The 21,030-nt window shown below is 34.5% G+C and overlaps 1 protein-coding gene across 3 annotated transcripts in view; it reads left to right on the top strand.

Annotated features, from left to right (window-relative positions):
• Positions 1–4,661: 4,661 nt before the first annotated feature.
• LOC106877940 (ubiquitin-conjugating enzyme E2 S) overlaps positions 4,662–21,030 on the top strand; it is a 49,494-nt gene continuing 33,125 nt past the window's right edge. The window contains exons 1-2 of one of the 3 annotated variants that reach the window (XM_014927019.3): positions 4,662–5,063; positions 5,738–5,926. The gene's annotated coding sequence lies outside the window, so the exon portion shown is untranslated. Of the gene's footprint in view, positions 5,409–5,737; positions 5,927–7,908; positions 8,288–21,030 lie in introns of those variants that run through there. The other 2 variants (XM_089345803.1, XM_089345827.1) reach the window with 2 other exon arrangements.

The following is a 21,030-nucleotide window of genomic DNA, read 5'->3' as shown; positions in this document are numbered from 1 at the left end:
ATCGGATAACCAGAAGGGAAGCTAGGGGACAGGTATATTTAGTCAGGGAAGTAGCAGAAAAAAAGAAGTTTGCCAATGTTCTGCGATATGAGGACCAGAGACTTGAAGTGTTTCGGATTGCAAGACAGTGCGTGAGAGAAAATCATGACGTCATAGGAGAGCAATGTGCCTGCATGGATGATGGTTCATTTGCATTTAATGATTCTGCAAAGAAAGAGGCTCGGAGGTGCCATTATGAAAACCTGCTAAATGTGGAGAATGAATAGGACAAGGAGAGTCTGCCAAACATTGACCCTTCTGAGGGACCAGCTATCCAAATCGACAGTACATTAGTAGTTAAAGCAATTAAGGTATATGAAGATAGGGAAAGCCCCTGGTCCATCAGAAATCACCACTGAGATGCTTAAAGTATCTGGCCAAGTAGGATATAGCCTAGACACTCATATAGTCAATCAGGTTGTACATGAGAGTGTCATGCCCAACAATTGGTTTAGCAGCATTATAGTCAACTACTACAATGCCTTAGATAGAAATAATTACAGAGGCACCAAATTGCTGAACCAGGTGATGTAAGTCACAGAAAGGGTCATAGCTCAAATAATTAGGGAGAGAGTTAGTGTACATGAGATGCAGTTTGGATTTGTGCCAAGCAGGAGCCTGCCTGATGCTATATTACTGTTATGCTACTGCTGAAGAAATATCTAACCAAAAATAAACCCCTGTACCTAGCTTTTGACAGAGTCTCCCCACTCTCTTATCTGGTGGTCAATGCAGAAACTAGGGCTAGATGAGTGGCTGGTAAGAGCTGTACAAGCTATGTACAGGGATGTTGTCAGTAAGGTGAAGATTAGCAATTAATATAGTAATGAATTCAGGGTACAAGAAGAGGTCCACCAAGGCTCAGTCCTCAGCCCCCTCTTGTTCATCATAGTCTTCCAGGCAATATCAGAGGAATTTAAGATAGTCTTCCCCTGGGAGCTCCTCTATGCTGATGGCCTTGTTCTTATAACTGAATCACTACTGGAACTATAGAAGAAATTTCAGGTGTGGAAGCAAGGTCTAGAATCAAAGAATCTAACAAAAACCAAAGTCTTAGTAAGTAGGAAAGCAGACGAATCACAAATTCCTTCAGGGACTGAGACCTTTGGTAATATGCACTGCTTGAGAAGACCCATCAAGCCAAGTGAAATCATAGTCATGGACATTGTTGGTGTCCCATAACTGGCACTCATGCTGGTGCACATAAAAAGCAACTTTCAAGTGTTACGCCTCATGGATGCAATGACAGATGACTGAGACCTTTGGCAATATGCTGTGCTTGAGAAGACCTATCAAGTCAAGTGAAATCATAGTCATGGCAGATACTGGTGTCACGTAACTGGTACTTGTGCTGGTGGTATGTAAAAGCAGCCATTACACTCTTGGAGTGGAGTCTGTGTGTTAGTTCAAGTTGAGTTCACAGTGAAGTCGAAAGGTGTTGGTTGGTTAGTTCATTTGGAATATTGATTGTTGGCTCATGAAGAGATTGTTGGTCATTATTTTGTTATTATGGCTGCATCGTTATCTTGTTTATTGTTACTACACTGGTAGAGGGTATCTAAACCATCTGTCACAATATCGTGGCGGTGCCACGACATTTGGAGATGGAGGATACAACAGTCCTGGAGCTTCTGCCAATGAATTTTGAGCAAGGAATTGCAAATGAAAAGAGTTGCAGCAAAATTTGTACTTTCCTTGCTCACAGAAGATCAAAAGCAGTCATGGATAAATGCATGTTGTGAACTGAAAGAACAGTTAAAAATTGATCCGAACCTTTTTTTGATGGTCATGACAGGTGATGAAAGCTGGTGCTATGGCTATGACCTGGAAACAAAGCAGCAATCAAGTCAATGGAAGTATTCAATGTCACCATGCTCTCAAAAAGTGCGTCAAGTGAAATCCAAATGTCAAGATGATGCTGATTTGTGTCACTGATGCAAGAGGAATTGTTCACACAGTATTTGTTCCTCCTGGTCAAACTGTTAACTAAACATTTTATTTGGCAGTTCTGAAGCAAAATGAAAATGCCCTGACCAGTGACACAATGAAGAGTGGTGGCTTCATCATGACAATGCACCTTCACACACTGCTTTGAGTACGAGACAGTTTTTGACCAAAAATGGCATGAGCCCATTTACCTACCCTCCTTATTCCCCCAATCATGCTCCCTGCAACTTTTTTCTGTTACCCCAAATGAAAAAAGTCCTTAAAGGAAAATGTTTTGCAGATGTGGAAGAGGTGAAGAAAAAACCAGAGGCATTAAAAGACATCACTTCACAAGTTCTAGGACTGCTTTGAATAGTGGAAAACACATCTGGACCGATACATTGTTTCAAATGAAGAATACTTTGAAGGCAATAAAAGTGTAAACATGTAAAACTAAGTGAATGAAATATTGCAAAATTCCAGTTTCTTTTGGGTACCCCCTCATAATATATATGTGTTTGCACACGTATTACTGGTTCCTTGCCTTGCATCATATGAGCAGTGTCCTTCATTACCAAACCTCCAGGAAAACGTCTGGTCATAGGAAAATATTACCTCACTTGGAAACAGGTGAAGGTTGGCAACAGGAAGGGCATCCAAACAATAGAAAAATCCACCTCAACAAATTCTATCCACCCTTGAAAATAATCAAGAATTTGAAGAGACCTAACTTTAAACAGGTATTTTAGAACATAACATAAAAGTTTTTTTCATAAAATTTTGATGAAAGTTTTCAATTTAAATATAAACATTTTTAAAACAGTTAAATTTAAACATTTTATAAGAACCAGAAGCAGTCACTGTGGGTTAGTATCAAACAGGTTAACTCTTTAGCATTCAGATTATTTATTTGCATTGATTTGAATTAATCATGTATTATCTTCAAGCTTTGAGATTTTGATGATGTGATTGTTTTATTTTTAGAATGACATTGTAGGGTAGAGGAGAGAGGATAGATCTGGCTACTTTGAACATAAGACAGGTATAATATTTGGTGCCTGATGTGGCCAGTTTAAACACTAAAGGGTTAAAGAAGAAGGGTCATTATAAGTAGCAACACTGATAATTGATGCTGAAAGTGCCCAGCTTTTTAGTTTGATAATGGCCAACTTTCTAGGTGATTGGCAAAATTTTATTGGAATGTATTCAGCATCAGGGCCAGTTCGAGAATTGTCAGTGGGGCCCTCTACTCTACAAAAGTTGAAGATTGATGTTTTATGTTTTGTGTAGTATGCTAGTCCCAGCCAAAAAGCATTGAGGGTTTGATATGCTAAAAATTCATTATAGCAATCTCTGTTTGAGCATGTGTGTGGGGTCTTCTCTTGGTGCAAGACCCAATTTGAACAAAACTGTCTAATGGGTTTAAAACCAGCATGGTAAGAGTAATGTGATACAACTGAGTTGTACTCATTGCAAAAAGAGGGTCAGCTGTTCAAGGAATGTACCATGTAATATACCTGTCAGATGTTCAAGCTACAACACAGTAATCTTGATAGCATGTATATAATGTAGGAGTGGCTGTGTGGTAAGTAGCTTGCTTACCAACCACATGGTTCCGGGTTCAGTCCCACTGCGTGGCACCTTGGGCAAGTGTCTTCTACTATAGCCTCAGGCCGACCAAAGCCTTGTGAGTGGATTTGGTAGACGGAAACTGAAAGAAGCCCGTCATATATATGTATATGTGTGTATATGTTTGCGTGTCTGTGTTTGTCCCCCAACATTGCTTGACAACCGATGCTGGTGTGTTTACGTCCCCGTAACTTAGCGGTTCGGCAAAAAGAGACCGATAGAATAAGTACTAGGCTTACAAAGAATAAGTCCTGGGGTCGATTTTCTCAAATGACTGAAACAAGTAAAAGAGTAAAAGAATATATGCTTGTACATTTATGCTAAATTAGTTTCAAGTTTTGGCACAAGGCCAGCAAGTTTAGGGGAGGGGTAAGTCGATTACATCGACCTCAGTGCTCAGCTGGTACTTACATTATCAACCCTCAAAGACAAAGTCAACCTTGGCAGAATTTGAGCTCAGAACGTAAAGACGAACAAAATACTGCTGAGCAATTTGATTGGTATGCTAATGCTTCTGCCACCTCGTCACCTTAAATTTATACTAGATTTTTTTCCTCTGGTGGGATTAGAACTTGGATCAGTGAGATAACAAACTGGGGATACTGAAACATATCCAGTTCAGTATTCCGCTTTAATCATACCATAATGAAAGTGAATGAAGCAAGTATGATATGAATGAACGAATGAATGAATGAATGAGAAAAAGAGTGTCAGAAAATTATTAAAAGTAAGAAATTGTTTAGTGAAAAGGTAGCTCTAACCAATAGGCATGCCGTTCATGACTATCCGAATTTTTTCTCGCATAGTGAATATTGAACAACCCCCCCCCCCCCCCCAATGTGTATTTGTATTAATAAAAGCATTACTATTATTGCTTTAGACAGTAGGGTGTAATTTGAGGGAAATACGGTTGTTGTATTTAGCAAGTTGAGCGAGGATATGTGAGAAATAAAAAGGAGAAAAAGTTAGTGACTGCTAGAAAGAGAGGGGGAGAGAGAGAAAGTTAAGGAGGTAAAAGCAGATCATATAGAATCATCGATTTACCAAAAGCACGAGAAAGATAGAATATAAGAAAATGTATGTGTGTGTGTGTGGAGAAAGGGAGTGAGTATAAAAATGAGAGTTTGGGAGAGAACAATTGTTAGCAGAGGCGGAATAGATAAAACAGAGACAATAGAAATAGATGTGATGTGATGTGAGACAGAGATCACAGGGAATTAGGGGCGGGGGAGTTAATAGTTATAAGATATAGAAAAAGATAAATGACTGATAATAAGAGAGAGAGATTGGGAGATTATGATGAGTCGATTGAAAATATAATTTTAGCATCAATAATATAATTTTGAGTAAAGGTTGAATATCTAAATTTCAAAATAACTTGATTTTACTGAAATATTGCTGCCCCCACCCCCAAAAAACTAAAAACCAAAAAAAAAAAAACGGCAATTTTAACAGCGTTGAAATAATAGGTATGTCTTAGAATTCCTTTTCACATGGTATCTGATAAAATGTACTGATGAAATGTACATCTCTTTATTAGATGTACATGTCTTACATTTATTCTTGTATAAATGAAAATGTCAAATCCTAAATGCCGAAAATGACTCAGAATAATTTATTTTTCTGTCGCGTTTCTTGAGAATGTGGAGATAAAAGACGGTAGAATAAATATTTTAAATTGAGAATGAAAATTTAATGTTAAAGGTAGATGAAATTCCTAACAAAAAAAGACACCCACGATCTCACTACTAATTAACAATTGGGACCGAAACGAACTGGAATCAAAACATGTTAATCGCACGACAAATTCTTCTGTACGCAATTTATGTTTTCCACATCTTTCGAAAGTTAGAGATATGGATTAAATTAATATTTTACAAGGTTAAAATTTATCTAAACGTAGTAATTTTATTAAATAAGAGGTTTTCACCTAAATCAAATGTTTATACACAAACTGATTCGTCAAAGCCGCCATTGTAACTGTTTAACGACGAGCTTCGCCCGAAGGAATAATAATATTTTTATTATTTTATTTTTATGTTCAAACCATTGTTTTAGTTTTTAATTTGAATTTCACAGTGATTTCTTCTGCGGAAAATAATTTTTTATTTATAAAACTATTCATGTTTTTTCTTTTATGCAGACGACAGATATGCCTAAGCCGTGATCTGATTGGTTGCCTTCGAAAAATTGAAATACGTTATTTTTCTAAATCTTACCGATTCTGAAGCGCAGCTGTTCGGTTTTGTCTTATTTGAAATTTCTAATAAGGCATCGCACGTTCATCGGTTACTACCTGGTTTAACGTGAGAAGAAAAAAAAAAAAAAGACTGTAAGTAGAGAATTTCCCCAAAATTAAAATAAACACAAGAAGAAACTTAAAACATTGACTCTATTCGTAACACTACGTTCATTTTGATTCTAAATTGGGGGATCACATTATTATAGTAAAGTAATGATAAATTGATCCCTGAGTTTGTGGCCCTTATCTAGATTTATTCCTGTTGTCAGATTTCAGTACTAGAAATATACAAATACAACGATTCATTGAAACTTTGTTTAAATTGCATCGCTGTAAGAGTACTTGTTTTATTTATGTTTACTACTATCTGTTATTGATTTCACATAGGTTCATTTATTTCTTTAAACTCTTAATAATGGATAGTTTCTCAAAAGTAAAGAAATCCTATACTACTTATATTATCATGGCTCCCGTTCACTACTTGGCCATCGTCTCAGTGCTTCGATTTTTTCCCCCGGCTTTCCTGTCGTAGCAAACCTTTTTTCTTTTATTAATTCTCATATATTCTAGCGACGTCCATTACAATTCTTTACATTTATTCAATATACACGCATATATATATATATATATCATTTCAATTCTTAAACATTCAATTTGCTACTATTGTTATAAGTAGATGTGACTACAAAATGGGGGTTCACTTATTAACTAACATTTTTACAACTGGTCGATCCTTTACACAGACTTATATATAATTTCACACAATCTCTTAATATATATACTGATCCATTTATATAGATCGTTTCTGCCAATGGTTTGATTTATTTGTATTTCATTTATCCCTTATTTTACTCTTCTAATCCAGCTGATAAGACCAGAATTTCTGTTTGCATGAAATCTGAAGCGCAAACTTAAAAGCGCTTTTTCGTTTGTTACATATTTCGGTCCAGAAATTTTGAATTTGAGATTTTTGAAATTTTTTTTTCAGAATCGGAATCTCCATAGCCTAAAACGTGGGATTCCGTAAAAAAATAAAAAATAAAAATAAGGGGGGAAAGGTTCAGATTACATATAGTCCATCTGGACCCATATTTCATTTAATATCGTTTTCCGTTGGAAATTTAAAAATAAAACATGTTGAATTAATGTAGAATTTTAAAAAAATTATTTTAATAAAAAATATACATGTAGTTGTTTAGGTTTATGTATATTATATATCCATTATTTAAATATAAATTTTGTTAAATAATTGATCCTTTGTGAGATAGCTCTCAGTTTTGTTATTGTTGGACAGCTGAACATAATATAGCCATCAGCTTGTCACAGTGTTTGTCCTACAAACCCTGTGTTGTATATCTTTATAAAAATGATATAATTTGTCAAGAAAATGTTTTACCTGGTGTATTTAAACATTTTTTCGTTTTTATTTTAATATCTGGCTTAAAGCAAATTAATTAGACTTTTGGTGTATGTAATATTTAAATAGGAAATAACTCGGATTGTTTCATTACTTGGTTAGAAGGAGCTATCCGATGCAGAAAATTGCTTCGTGTTCTTGTTTTATAGAATTTTACGATGTAAATTTTGACAAGAAAATTCATTCCTTATTAAAAAATCAATAACATTGATCTGTTAGGATCAATTGTCTGTTCGAACGTATGATAAGCATATTAATGGATCTGTTAAGATTTCAGTCTTATAATTTCGAATTTTCTTAAAAATATGAGTGAGTTTCGTATTAAAAAAAAAAAGAAATCAGCTTCATTAATAAAATCAATTTATATATAGTCAATGGATGATATTTAGTTTAAGTGAATTAACAGAACGTTTTTATATGTATGTATATATATATATATATATATATATATATATGTATATATATATATGTATATAATGTGTAATTCGAACCCTTTTAAAATATAGTCATTTATTGTGAACGAAGAAATACTTTAAACAACTGATTCTTGAGACCCCCTCCTTTTTTCTGTTGTGCGCATCTGTTTGTACTTAATTATGCAAATATACAAAAAAAAACTTGGTTTACTTTTGCCTCTATGGTATATTAATGCACTGTAATTTTTTTGATTTATAAGGTAATAATAATAATCATCATCATTTTGTTTTTTTCTAATTTTCAAAACGGCATTAAAACCTAAAGTGGTTATTTCAACCACTCTCTAATTGGATGCTCGAATCTCTACTACATACCTTTATTAATTTACATTTTGTTTATCAATAAACTACGTGCGTCAAGTTATACCGTTCTAGCTCATGATTTAAAGAAAAAAAAACAGTAGTCTTTCAATTTCGTATTTACAATAGACACCGTTTCATTAAAATTTTATTTTTGCGACTCTCCACATTCACTCTCTCCTACTTCAATGTCTCCGATCGGAATTAAGAATTAATATTTTCTGAAATAGGAAGTAGAAGCTGAGCGACCTAATTATGGTACTTATAATTACATTTCTATATATATATTCTCCGATCACTTTTGGCGACCTCATTATGTCATCATCATTTTACGTCCGTTTTCCACGCATGCATGAGTTGGCCGGTCTCTTTCTGCCAGTCGAGGTTTCTAATCATCTTCGTAAGGTTCAACACCCTGAAATCTGCTTTCACTACTCCTGCCCATATTTTCCCCCGTTATTCCCCTCATTTGCAGCCCCCCTTCCTTTTCGGTCGCTTGACATTTCTAAAGTCAACTGTTATCTTCCATACGCATACGTCCAAACCAGTGCAGTCCTCACTTTTGCGTATTACATCCGATTCCCTTTATACCCAGTTTTTCTATCAGCTCATATGTGCTCGGTCATCGATGCACTCTTAACATTAGATCCAGTGGATCAAGTTCGTTTCTTTATGTTCCAGCCTTCGCACTACCAAGCAATATCGCACCTCGTACACACGAAGAGAGAATCCCTTTCTTGTCAACACACACACACGTATATATATATATACATACATACACACTCGCATTTATAAATATAACTATACACATAATTATTGTTAATGATTTTGCTGTCCTAATTATAGTGTCAACTGTTTTATTCTCATTTTAGACTTAATTTTTACCTTATTATTTCCTAATATTTTAACATACAAAAAAGCATTGTATGTGCGCTCTATATAACACTTGAAGCACCCCAGTGTAGCTTTGAACTACATTCTTGAGCTTAGATTGAATTCAAGGATTCTTATTAGCAAACATTCTTATTCGTACGGCTTTGCAGGGGCTGAACTTTAAAAGCGATTCGAAAATGGTTGATGAATTCCATCTTATTCTAAGCAGGTAAACGACATCGGAATGTCTTGGTTAAAACAAAAGTGTTGACAAATATACAAAATACGTGATCCTATTAATATTTTGATTTCCCATACATAATTTCTCGTTTATGTTTTGTGTATTTTCTCTTAGAGGTTTTATATATTTAGCAGAGTCGAAACAATGATAGCCTATATGTTGTGAACATAAACATTGTATACGATAATAATATAATCTCACTGATTTTGAACAACGCAAGGAATTATTTATTTCATTGCACACTTGGATTTTCTAAAAGTAGTTTTGTTGTGTGAAACAACTGCTTTTTTTTTTCTTCACATTTTCGTTCTGCGGCACATAATACATTTTACATGGTTTTCTACTTGCAACATTGTAACAGTTCATCGCCATTTTACGTCCATTTTTCTACGTTGGAAGTATGGTAGGATTGAATTAGACCCATTTCATCAACGTACTTTCCTCAAACATGTCTAATTCCATGCCTGTGCAAGAACTACGCTTTTGGTACTCTCTTGAAACTATTTTCACTTCACTAATATACTCCTCCGGTAACGCAAACTATATAACTTCCCGTTCTTTGAGCTCACCCTGGAATAAAAGGCTTATGCTAAGAAAAAACAAAATTCCTTTTCAAATATTTAGCTAAATGTACGCTAAGTCCCTTTTAAATGAATGCAAACAGAGACATTGACAAATTTGTTTTGGTACAAGACTAAATTTTGTAAAGGGATGGACTCGGTTGAATGATCTCACATTATTCGTACTTTGACCCTTTCCGGGGTTAAAAGGGCAAACTATATCGTGTTGAGATTTCAATGAGCACTAGTAAATATTGTTTACTCTACCAGTCCTGCCCTGACTCGGTTACTCTTGTGCAAAATACTTTACACAGCTGAAAAATAGGTATCGCTATTACATTGCATTTGAAGGATTCATATTAAAAATATTTAAAGCAGTTGCTTTAAATATTTGAATTTACAGAACTTGCTAATTCTGAAAGTATTGAATAAATAAATAGTTGATTCTTGTACTTGTTTCAGTCATTTGACTGCAGCCATGCTGGAGCACCACGTTGAAGGGTTTTTTTAGTCGAACAAATCGACCCTACGACTTATTTCTTAAGCATAGTACTTACTCCATCGAACTCTTTTTTCCAAACCGCTAATACTTTTAATATTATTAGAAAAAAGTTTTAATCCCAGTATTTATAGTTAGTTAAATGTTTTCCTTCTAATAATGTCTGTTGGCAAGGAAAAGTAAGGGGGCATACAAATATTATATTGCGAAAAAGTTTTCAGTGAGAAGAAATGGAAATCTTAGTATTCATGTCTCAATCCTAGTATTCACATCTCTTGAAATATATAATTATCATATAATTCCAATTAAATCTAAGCAGTTTTTATTGTTCAACGTGTTTTTCTGTTGCTTTATTACAATAACTTTCTTTCTCATGCTAGCACAAGTGGAATAGCTTTTGGTGCAAGTGTTTATAAACTGCATGCTATTTCACTAGCTACTCAGCTATAGAAGTGAAATTTGCCATTGACCAGAATGAAGCAAATGGTAATGTGCCTAATTTAGCAAGTTTCCAATAACTGTTAGCAAAGTTTAAATTAATGTAATCTAGCATATTAACTTCCCAGTCTTGTTTCTTATGAAATTGATGTAATAAGTAAAATTGAAACTTAACATTTTAAGAAAAAGTATAAGAAGTCATGATATTCATGCCTTTCTTTCCCACAAAACATTAGAAATGTGTCTGAAAGGAATTGGTCTTATATGAAAATGAAATGAGGGTTGTTACCTCAGTTCACTAAGAACTTCATAGTTTTTCACCAAATTGCATAGCAGTGCTTGCACTTGGCCTTAGCAGCTAGCTACATATTTTGTTTACCCTCCCAAAAACCTGTTGAGTGAAAGTGCTAAGTTTTTCTCTCTCTTAAAAGTAGGAGAAACATACTTCTAATTATGAAATACATAACTTTTGTTCAAGGAGGATTTACATCCAGATGCTGTATGATGCTGATCTGCTTAATGCTGTACGGTATAAAGCCAAGACAAGCATTGCGAGGGTCCTAATGCAGGAGATGCTGTTTGCTGATGATAGTGCACCAGTTGCCCACAGCGCTAAACATATGTAGCTGATGCTGATCTGTTCAATGCTGTACAGTACAAAGCTGAGACGTGCACTGGTTACCAACAATACTGAAGATATACAGAAACTGGTAGATAACTTTGCCAGAGTTGCACAACAGTTGAGCTTAAAGATAAACAGAAAAACCGAATGCCTTTGCCAACCTGTGGAGAACCTAATTTCCCCTCTAACAGAAGAAAACATCACTGTTCTGCATTGTAAATAAGTATTTAAGACCAAGTATTCTTAAGATTGATTGGTAAGATTAAATCATGGCTAAACTAATAACTAATAGGGTTCACTAGGCTGGTATACTTTCAAAGAAACTAAATAGCTTAAGCTGATAAGGCATTGGATTTTGAGTACTATAAGCAAAGCTTTGTTTTCCTTTATTCTACAGTGTGGCTGTGTGGTAAGAAGCTTGCTTCCCAACTACATGGTTCCAGGTTCAGTCTCACTGCATGGCACCTTGGACAAGTGTCTTCTACTATAGCCTTGGGCTGACCAAATCCTTGTGAGTGGATTTGGTGGGTGGAAACTGAAAGAAGCCTGTTGTGTTGGTGTGTTTACATTCTCATCATAGCAGTTCAGCAAAAGAAACCAATAGAATAAGTACCAAGTTTTAAAAAAAGTCAGTAGTGGGGTCAATTCATTTGATTAAAAATTCTACAAGGCAGTGCTCCAGCATGGCTGCAGTCTAACGAATGAAACATGTAAAAAGATAAAAGATCTCAATTGCACATTGTTAATGGGTACTGGAACAAAGTTAAAACATTTAGGGAATTTTTCACACTTGAAAATTTTGATACCATACTGATATACGCTATCATAGTTGAACATACCCTGTACAATTATTTCAATGTTCACGTTATATGCTCTGAAATCTATACTATATTCATGTAAGACATAGATTTTTCTTTGAACAGACCTAGTTTTCTCTTTTTATTTTTAGAAGTTTAAAAAGATTAACATGTCAAAATGATTACTTAGGAATTTAAATAAATTTGCTTTGTATTTTATAAATTATATTCTTTTGTTTACATTATTTGCAGATATCTTGGGTTTATATATAACTCACCAACTATTTCTATTTAACATTTTAAAAAGTGAATTTTGATAATGATTTTAATATAACTTTATTTACCATAACTGATTTTTTTTTTTTTTTTTTTTTTTTTTTTTTTTTTGAGGGTTAAAATTAATTAACAGAACATAGTGAGGTGTGTAAAGAGCCAATCAGTCGTGCATTACTTACCACTTATAAACACTCCTTGCGATGTATAACCATTTTTAAATGCTGAGCTTGGAAATCATTGAAATTTATGACCTACACCTGTTTTAAATGCTAACCAGAATATTTGTGTAAGCTACTGCATAAGATATATGGCAGCAAGATGGCAGAATTGTTAGCACATCAAAATACTTAATAGCATTTCTTTTGGCTCTTGATGTTCTGTGTTCAAATCCTGTTGAGGTCAGCATTACTTTTCAAGCCTTCGGGTCAATAAAATAATGTACTAGTCAAGTGCTAGGGTTGATATATTCAACTTCTCCCCTCCCCTCAGAATTGCTGGCCTTGGACCTTGTAATGGACTGACATCCCATTCGTGTGGAATGTAATCTTAAGTTTAAATGCCATGGACACCAGGTAACTAATCTTAAGAGTTCTATCGCTCATGAAAAATAATTATAAAAAAAATTCATAAGGTAAATTTATCACTTCAGAAGTAAATATTTAGGGATGATGATGATGATGATTATTATTATTAATTACTACATTGTAATGGTGATTTGGAAAGTTGGTATCAACATAAATCAGCCATAAATGACTAATAACTAGTTATTTCTATAGATATATATTAAATTATGTTAGATGAATTTAATAATAGTAATAGAAAAACCCATCTATCTGCCTTTACACAAGTTTAAGGTTACTTGTAACATTGGCTTCATCCTTTTTCCATGGCTTTTATTGTTAATCATTTTTGTTTATATTCATTCACATTTCAACCCAAGGAATTTGTGTCTTTTTGGACCTTTGCAACAAGTCAAATCAGATCAATAGGTTTGGGAAAGCTAAAAATAGGATAAGTTTGCTAATGATAATTATGTAAACCTGTTTAACCAAGTGTAAATTCCAGAATCCAAAAAAACTGGTGAATGTCTGTGTCAGCAACAATTAGAGAGTTTGTGAAATGTCACAAAGTTTAATTGCCACATGGCAATTAAACTTATATGACATGCCACCGACTCTCCTTCTATTTAGCAGTTTCTGAATTGCAATATATATATTTTACGGTGGTGTACTTGCATAGCAAGTGACCTGATCTGAGATCGTGTTCTGGAACGAAAACAATTGCAGCGTGGAAGGTGTTTATAAGCCATTTAGGAAACACAGAAACTGTTTGATTCACTTCAAGATTTAAATTTAATTTGCCAAAATATTTTTGTCGCTTTGCAACCACAACCTGTTCACTGGAATTTTGTCAGTGAACAAGTCGTGGTCTCAAAGCAACGAAAATATTTTGTCAAATTCAATTTAAATGTTGAAGTGAATCTAACAGTTTTTGTGTGTTTCTTAAATGGCTTATAAACGCTTTCCATGCTGCAATATATATATATATATACATATATATATATATATACATATATATATATATATATATATATATATATATATATTTTGGTCAAGTCAATCTCTTGCTACTGAGTATTGCCTTGTGCACCCACAGGTAAAACAATCTGTGTGTAAGAGAGAGAAAGTAATATTTCATAAATTGTCAATAAGTTTTTAAATGATTTTATGAAAATTTATATCCAAATCTACTAAACAATTTTATTGTAAAATGTGTTTTTATATATATATTTATACACAAATGAGTAGACAAATGAAAGAAGGCACACAACACATTTATTGGGCATTACATGTATTGATAAAAACAGTTTGATTCAGAACCCTTGGTACTCTGAGTGTCAAGCACACGGCTTGTCTTCAGCAACACACTCTGATGGCTGAAGGCCATGTGTTTGAAACTCAGAGTACCAAGGATTCTGAATCAAACTTTTTTGATCTATATATATCATCATCATCATCGTTTAACGTCCACCTTCCATGTTGGCATGAGTGGGACGGTTTGACAAGAGCCATCCAGGCAGAAGCCTGCACCAGGCTTCTGTAACTGTTTTGGCGGGATTTTTACGGCTAAATGCCCTTCTTATAGCCAACCACTCAGCAGAGTTGACTTTGTGCTTTTTACGTAGCACAAGCATAAGCGAGGTCAGTTTTGGCAAGGTTTTTACAGCTGGATTCCCTCCCAAACACCAACCCTTTACAGTGAGGACTGGGTGCTTTTAAGTGGCACCTGCATTGACAGGGTCACCAAGTACTTGCAAAACAAAAAGAAAAATCTGTTTTGAGAGGGGCCTGGAGGACTATAATGAATAAGAGTGAGCTGAGAACTGAGCCCTGGTGAACCTGTACCTGTATGCTAAATTCATCTCTGTATTCATGGCCGACTCTCATCTTTTTCACAGCACCACTGTACATAGCTTGTACAGCTCTAACAAGCCACTCCTCTACTCATAACTTCCTGAGACCACCACCATATAACAGAGTGGGGAACCCTGTTGAAAACTTTCTCCAGGTTGACAAAGGCTAAGTACAATGGCTTGCTTTTGGCCTAGTACTTTTACTGCAGTTGACTCACTAGGAAGATGGCATCTGTGGCACTTTTCCTTGGTACAAAACCAAACTGCATCTTATCTAGTTTAATTCTATTTCTAACCAATTAGCTCAGTAACTTTCCTGACTTGGTCTAGCAAGTTAATGCCTCTGTAGTTGTTTCTATCTAAGACATCGCCTTTACTCTTGTAGCATCTAACTATACTACTACTACACTATTCATTGGGGATGGTGCCTTCCTGATTAACCTGATTAACTATATGGGTGACTAAGCTGTATCCTAGCCACCGGAAATTTTAATTGTCTTGGCAGTGATTCCTGATAGCCCTGGGCTTTCCCTGTCTTCATGTCCTTAATTGCCTTATCTATTAGATGTATATATGTATAAAATATTTTATAATCATATACATAATTATAACAAGGGATTGGCTTTACGCCTCACCACACACTGTAGAAATAGATGTCAAATGCCCTATTACCACCTAAAAATCTCCGACAATAACACTATATTGTAAGCGAGCAAAAGAAAAATAATGAATCAACAACTTTTCGGTTAACTGCATACAAAATCCTGTTTCGAGCTTAAAGTAAAGAAATATTACCTACTGCTCTCATCAGCGACGATATTCCATAGCATAAATTTATGAGTATTTCAAAATATGCATGCAAGCTGCGACATCGCATAAGCAATATCCATCCCCACTTGTAGAAATATATTGCAAAGTAGAATTCACATCTTTCTTTTATACCCATGTATAGTGTGTCAAGATCTAGGCCGCACTTAATACAGTTTCGATCAGGAGATTTTGAGGTGTTAATAGGGCATTTGATGTCTATTTCTACAGTGTGTGGTGAGGTGTAAAGCCAATCCCTTGTTATAATTATAAAATATTTTGTAAAATTTACCTATGAGGTTTTTATTTCCACACTGACCACCTAGTAAAATTATTAATGAGTTTACCCTTTATTATAATTAAATTATATATATATATATATATATATATATATATATTCATTCAATGTACATCCTATGTTTGAGATGTATGTACAGAATATGTACTAGAGTGGTAGAAACGTTTTTCTTTCTTCATCCTTTACTTTAAAAAAGTTAAGGTAAGAAAACAACATTAATGTTATTGCAATCTACAAATAAATTGGTATAATTCAGCTTATATGCAAATTTATGTAACTCAAAATATACATGCAGAATTATATAACTCAAAACAAATTCTGTTAAAAATTACTTCTGTTAATAAAGTTAAAAAATACTGTAGAAGTCATTTGTAATCCTGGATAACGTTACCCAAATTAATGAATCCGAAACTGTTTGTTATCCATTTCTTAAATTTAAACTACTAGATATTGTTTTCAAAATTTCCTAGTAAACTACTACACAACCACTATAATCATTATGAAGATCAAAAGAAAAGTGTGCAAGGTATGAAGACATGATAGATGTATGGGGGTTGGTGGTAGTAGAATCATGTCGATATTGGAAATGGAGTTAATGGTATGTGTTGGTCATTGTCATTGGCTCTATTTGTGCATGCATGTGTGCACATACACATGCTAACATACATATAGAGAAAGCCTTTATTATAATTACATATAATGGCTTCAGATTATCAAAATAAGGGTCCCAAACTTTTTATTTAAAACGAATTAAAATTATCAGTTTAACAGACATTGCTATGTGGCTATGAAGTTTTCTTTCTAACCATGTGGTTTCAGGTTCAGTTCCACTGTATGGTACTTTGGGCAAATGTCTTCTAGAACCCAATGCTAACCAAAACAATGTGGGTGAATGGAAACTGAAAGCAACTTGTCATGTGAAATATATATATATATATATATATATTTGTTTTTATGTCCATTTTTCTATGCTACCATAGGTTACACAAATAAATATTATTGAGGCTTTGTTTGACTGCAGGATACTGGATGCCCTCCCTGTTGCTAACCTCTTTTTCAAGTAAGAGATCTCTTATTTCACACTTCTATGAAGGCATAAAGCAAGCAAAGAATTTGTTGACAGAGGTGACAGTATCACCATTAGATGCAAATGTAAACAAACCTGCACACAAACACACACCTACATAACCGGCTTCTTTCTGTTTCCATCTATCAAGTTCTCTCATAAGGCTTTGGTCAGACAAAGCTAGTAGGATTGATGTACATGTATACATCTGTATGTTTGTTTACATTTGCATTTCTCCAAAAATTGCTGAGCTACAAGCAGTGATGTTGTTATTTCCCTTGTCAGTAAATTGTTTGCTGACTTTGCAGCTTCAAAGATGTTTGATATAATGGCACCTTTACTTGGAAAACAAGTAAGGGTTAGTGACAGCCAGAGCATCTGGTTGTAAAACAAAGCTTCAATAGTATATTTGTTTAACCCATACTAGCATGGAAAAATAAACGTGAAAGAAAATAAAAATAGAATCAAAGGTCCAGATATTGTTATCACTAAGAGCACCGTCCGAGCGTGATCGTTGCCAGAGCACTAGCTGTCTGGCTTTCGTGCCGGTGGCACGTAAATAGCACCATTTGAGTGTGACCGTTACCAACATCGCTTTCCTGGCACTTGTGCCAGTGGCACGTGAAAAGACATTCGAGCGAGTTCGTTGCCAGTACCGCTTGACTGGCCCTTGTGCAGGTGGTACGTAAAATATACCATTTCGAGCGTGGCCGTTGCCAGTACTTCCTGACTGGCCTTCGTGCTGGTGGCACGTAAAAGCACCCACTACACTCTTGGAGTGGTTGGCGTTAGGAAGGGCATCCAGCTGTAGAAACTCTGCCAAATCAGAGTGGAGCCTGGTGTAGCCATCTGGTTCACCAGTCCTCAGTCAAATCGTCCAACCCATGCTAGCATGGAAAGCGGACATTAAACAATGATGATGATGATGATGTCTACATAATGTTATCAACCAGTTCTTATTGAAAAAACTGTCCCAAAGTGATAGCACCTGGTTAAATGTCTTTGGTATTTGGTTATCTTCTGAATTTAGTTTCTCCCACTTCATTTTATTTTTCTTCTTTCATTTAGGATAGTCAGTTTAATTGACTCCTCCTACAAATTAAATGGCTTCTGATGTATTTTCATCTGTGACAATGAAAATAGAGCCTTTATTTTTTCTTGATACAAGTCATAATTAAGTGGATTCCACCTAATTATTAATAAATAGTATCTTGGAGACCTATTATGAATATTTGATAAAAGAAGAAACTTGTAAGTATATCAGAAAAATATAGATATTTTGTTTATTATGGTATTGCCCTTTGTGGATAAATTTGTATTTGGTCATGAGTAGGGGACTTTTTGGAACAGAAGTGATTGTATTTTCAGTGGAATAATTTGAAACAAAAGTTAATTTTGTGTCAGTATGAAAGTGTAGTGCCTCTTCATTCTCTTAAAGAACAATTTCAGCTGTGTTTCAGCTGTTTAAAAAATACAGCTTGATATTAAAAGCTGTATTTAATATCATGTCATATCATGAGAAAGTCTTGATGTAGTTTAGATATGTGATTAAAAAGTTATAATTATGACAGGCATAAAATAACTAATTATGACACTCAACAATCGTGTTGAGCAGATATTTGGAGTTATCATCATCATCGTTTAACGTCTGCTTTCCATGGGTTGGACGATTTGACTGAGGACTGGTGAACCAGATGGCTACATCAGGCTCCAATCTGATTTGGCTTGGTAAAAGCCACTAACTAGGGTAGGATCAAGAGAATATGATTAATTGGACTAACTCATGGAAGAAAATGGAAATTGCAGAAAACTGGAAAAAAAAAAAATTATGAGATTGTATATAGGTAGATTCAATTATGCAAATATTATTATTTACTTTTAACCCTTTAGCATTCAGATTACTTTGTCAAATGTAATGCGTGTTTATTAAGATTGTTTTGACTTAATCCCACATCTCATAGCTTTGAGATTTTGATGATGTGATTGTTTATTTTTAGAATGATATTGTAGGGTATGTGTGAGAGGCCAGTTTGAACATAAAACAGAATATTTGGGCTGGATATGGCTGGTTTAAATACTAAAGGGTTAAACTTTTTTTTTAAATTTCTGCTCCTCCTCTTCTAACTAAATTCAAAGCTTCATTGTTTATGGCAGGAATGATAGTACCTGATTAAATGTCTTTTGGTATTTAGTTTCTACCAGTTTATTCTTCTTCTTTCATTCATTTAGGATTTATAGATACTAGACTGGTGATAGTCAATTAAATTGACTCTGTCTATCTCCTACAAATTTTTGACCTTGCACCAGTATGATAAATTATTAACTGGAAGCACTATAGAGAAAAATTTCATTTTATATTGTTTGGTCAGAAGAAAGTACTCATGAACTTCGCAGGTCTTCTGGGACTAGTGATAGCGACATGGTTGATAGTCAGTTTGAGCATCTGTAAGTCAACATTTGTAGGAAAAATGTGGGTAGGAAGGGTAGTCCAGAAGTTGATATTCTTGAGAGGAAAGACTGGATGTAGTGGTTAGTGAGAAGAGGCAGCAGAGAAAGGATATCCTATGAGAATGAGTTTGAGGTAGTAACAGCCATTATTGTAGTGGTAAAATAGGCAACAAGAAGATGGTGCATTTGTGGGTCAGAGTTTAGAGTAGGTTAGTCTCTGCAAATTAGGCAGATGGTTTATGGCTCTCTGTTGATTCTGGATTGATGCCAGTTCTTTGTGTTATACCACTAATGCCATTGTGAAAGATATCAGTATCATGGCCTTAATTCTCTCCCTCTATATTTGTAACTCCCTAGTTATTTATATAAAAAAATAATCATAGCAAAGAAATACATGGCCAAATCTGTAGAGGAACCAGATAATTGTTTTATAGTAAAGTTTCATGTCTTCCAGTTGTGAATTTAATTTCCACCAACATCAGCTTTGTTTTTGATACCTTCAAGGTCTTTAAAATAGTACCAATAAGAGAACTGTGTCAATTATATTGATTATATGCTTCTCTCTTTAAAAGCTTGTCTCATCAAAAGAGATTATTTTATAATCATCTCTTTTAACCCTATATTGCATGAATTATTAAGGACATACTAAAAAAAAATCATTTTTACTGAAAGATAATCAAAATCCACAGCCAAAAAAGTGAATCATTGCAAATTTCTATGCAAGTATGAATATTTGGGCATTTTGGGCTTTGTTAATTTAAAGCAATAATATACAAAGATAGTAAATAAATACTTGAAATGTAATCATATCAAGGCTATCTAAAAACACAAAGAATAACAATAAAAAGCTGTAATTGTCTGGAAATTGTCTGATGTATTAGAGGAAAGTGAATTGTCATCTGACAGTGTGAAAGTGCTTGAAACAGTTTGATTTTGCAGTAAAACAAAAGTTAACATTTACCACAGATAACCCTTGTAATGGACTCACAAACTGGATTCTTGCATCTGCCCTCTTGTTGCCTTCCATGTACTGGAGCCAGTGATCTATACCATCCATGCAGATTGTGTAAAGGTTCAATAGCCCATTCAGTAAATCAACCCCTGCCAATAAATTTGTTGTTTGTGTTAACAATTGAAGGGCATGGGATGGTTACTTGACACTCTTCTTTCAAATCTGGAGACTTCAAGGGTTGGATTGGCTGCTTCATATATTGACAACAGAGAGTAACACCTGTTATCAAACCATTTTACAACATGTAACTCCACATCACTAAAATTGATCATCCATACTTCAACAGACCCTACCTTTTTTCTTTAATGCTGCATCTGATGATAGTTTACAATTGGTATGCACTGTACCAACACGTGCTATACCCTGTTCATGTAGGGTATTTACAAGGTCAACTCCTGTATACCAATTGTTGAAACACAGTTAGTGCCATGTTTCTTGGTATATTTTGCAACAAAATTGTCACAATATTTCCAGAGGTTTTTCAGTCTTGCTGATTTGGACATATTCCAATTGCATCAGTGTGAACCTCATGATTGTGGATAAGTCCATCTATTCCTGATAACACATACAACTTATAACTCCACTTCTTTAGTTACTGGGGGTTATATTGCTTGATTCTAGATTTGCTTTTGAAAGGAAGCATTTGCTCAT

This window comes from Octopus bimaculoides, chromosome 2, assembly GCF_046866305.1.
Source record: "Octopus bimaculoides isolate indiv1 chromosome 2, ASM4686630v1, whole genome shotgun sequence".
NCBI lineage: Eukaryota > Metazoa > Mollusca > Cephalopoda > Octopoda > Octopodidae > Octopus > Octopus bimaculoides.
Note: the sequence above shows the minus strand (reverse complement) of the source record. Positions and strands in the feature narration are given on the sequence as shown.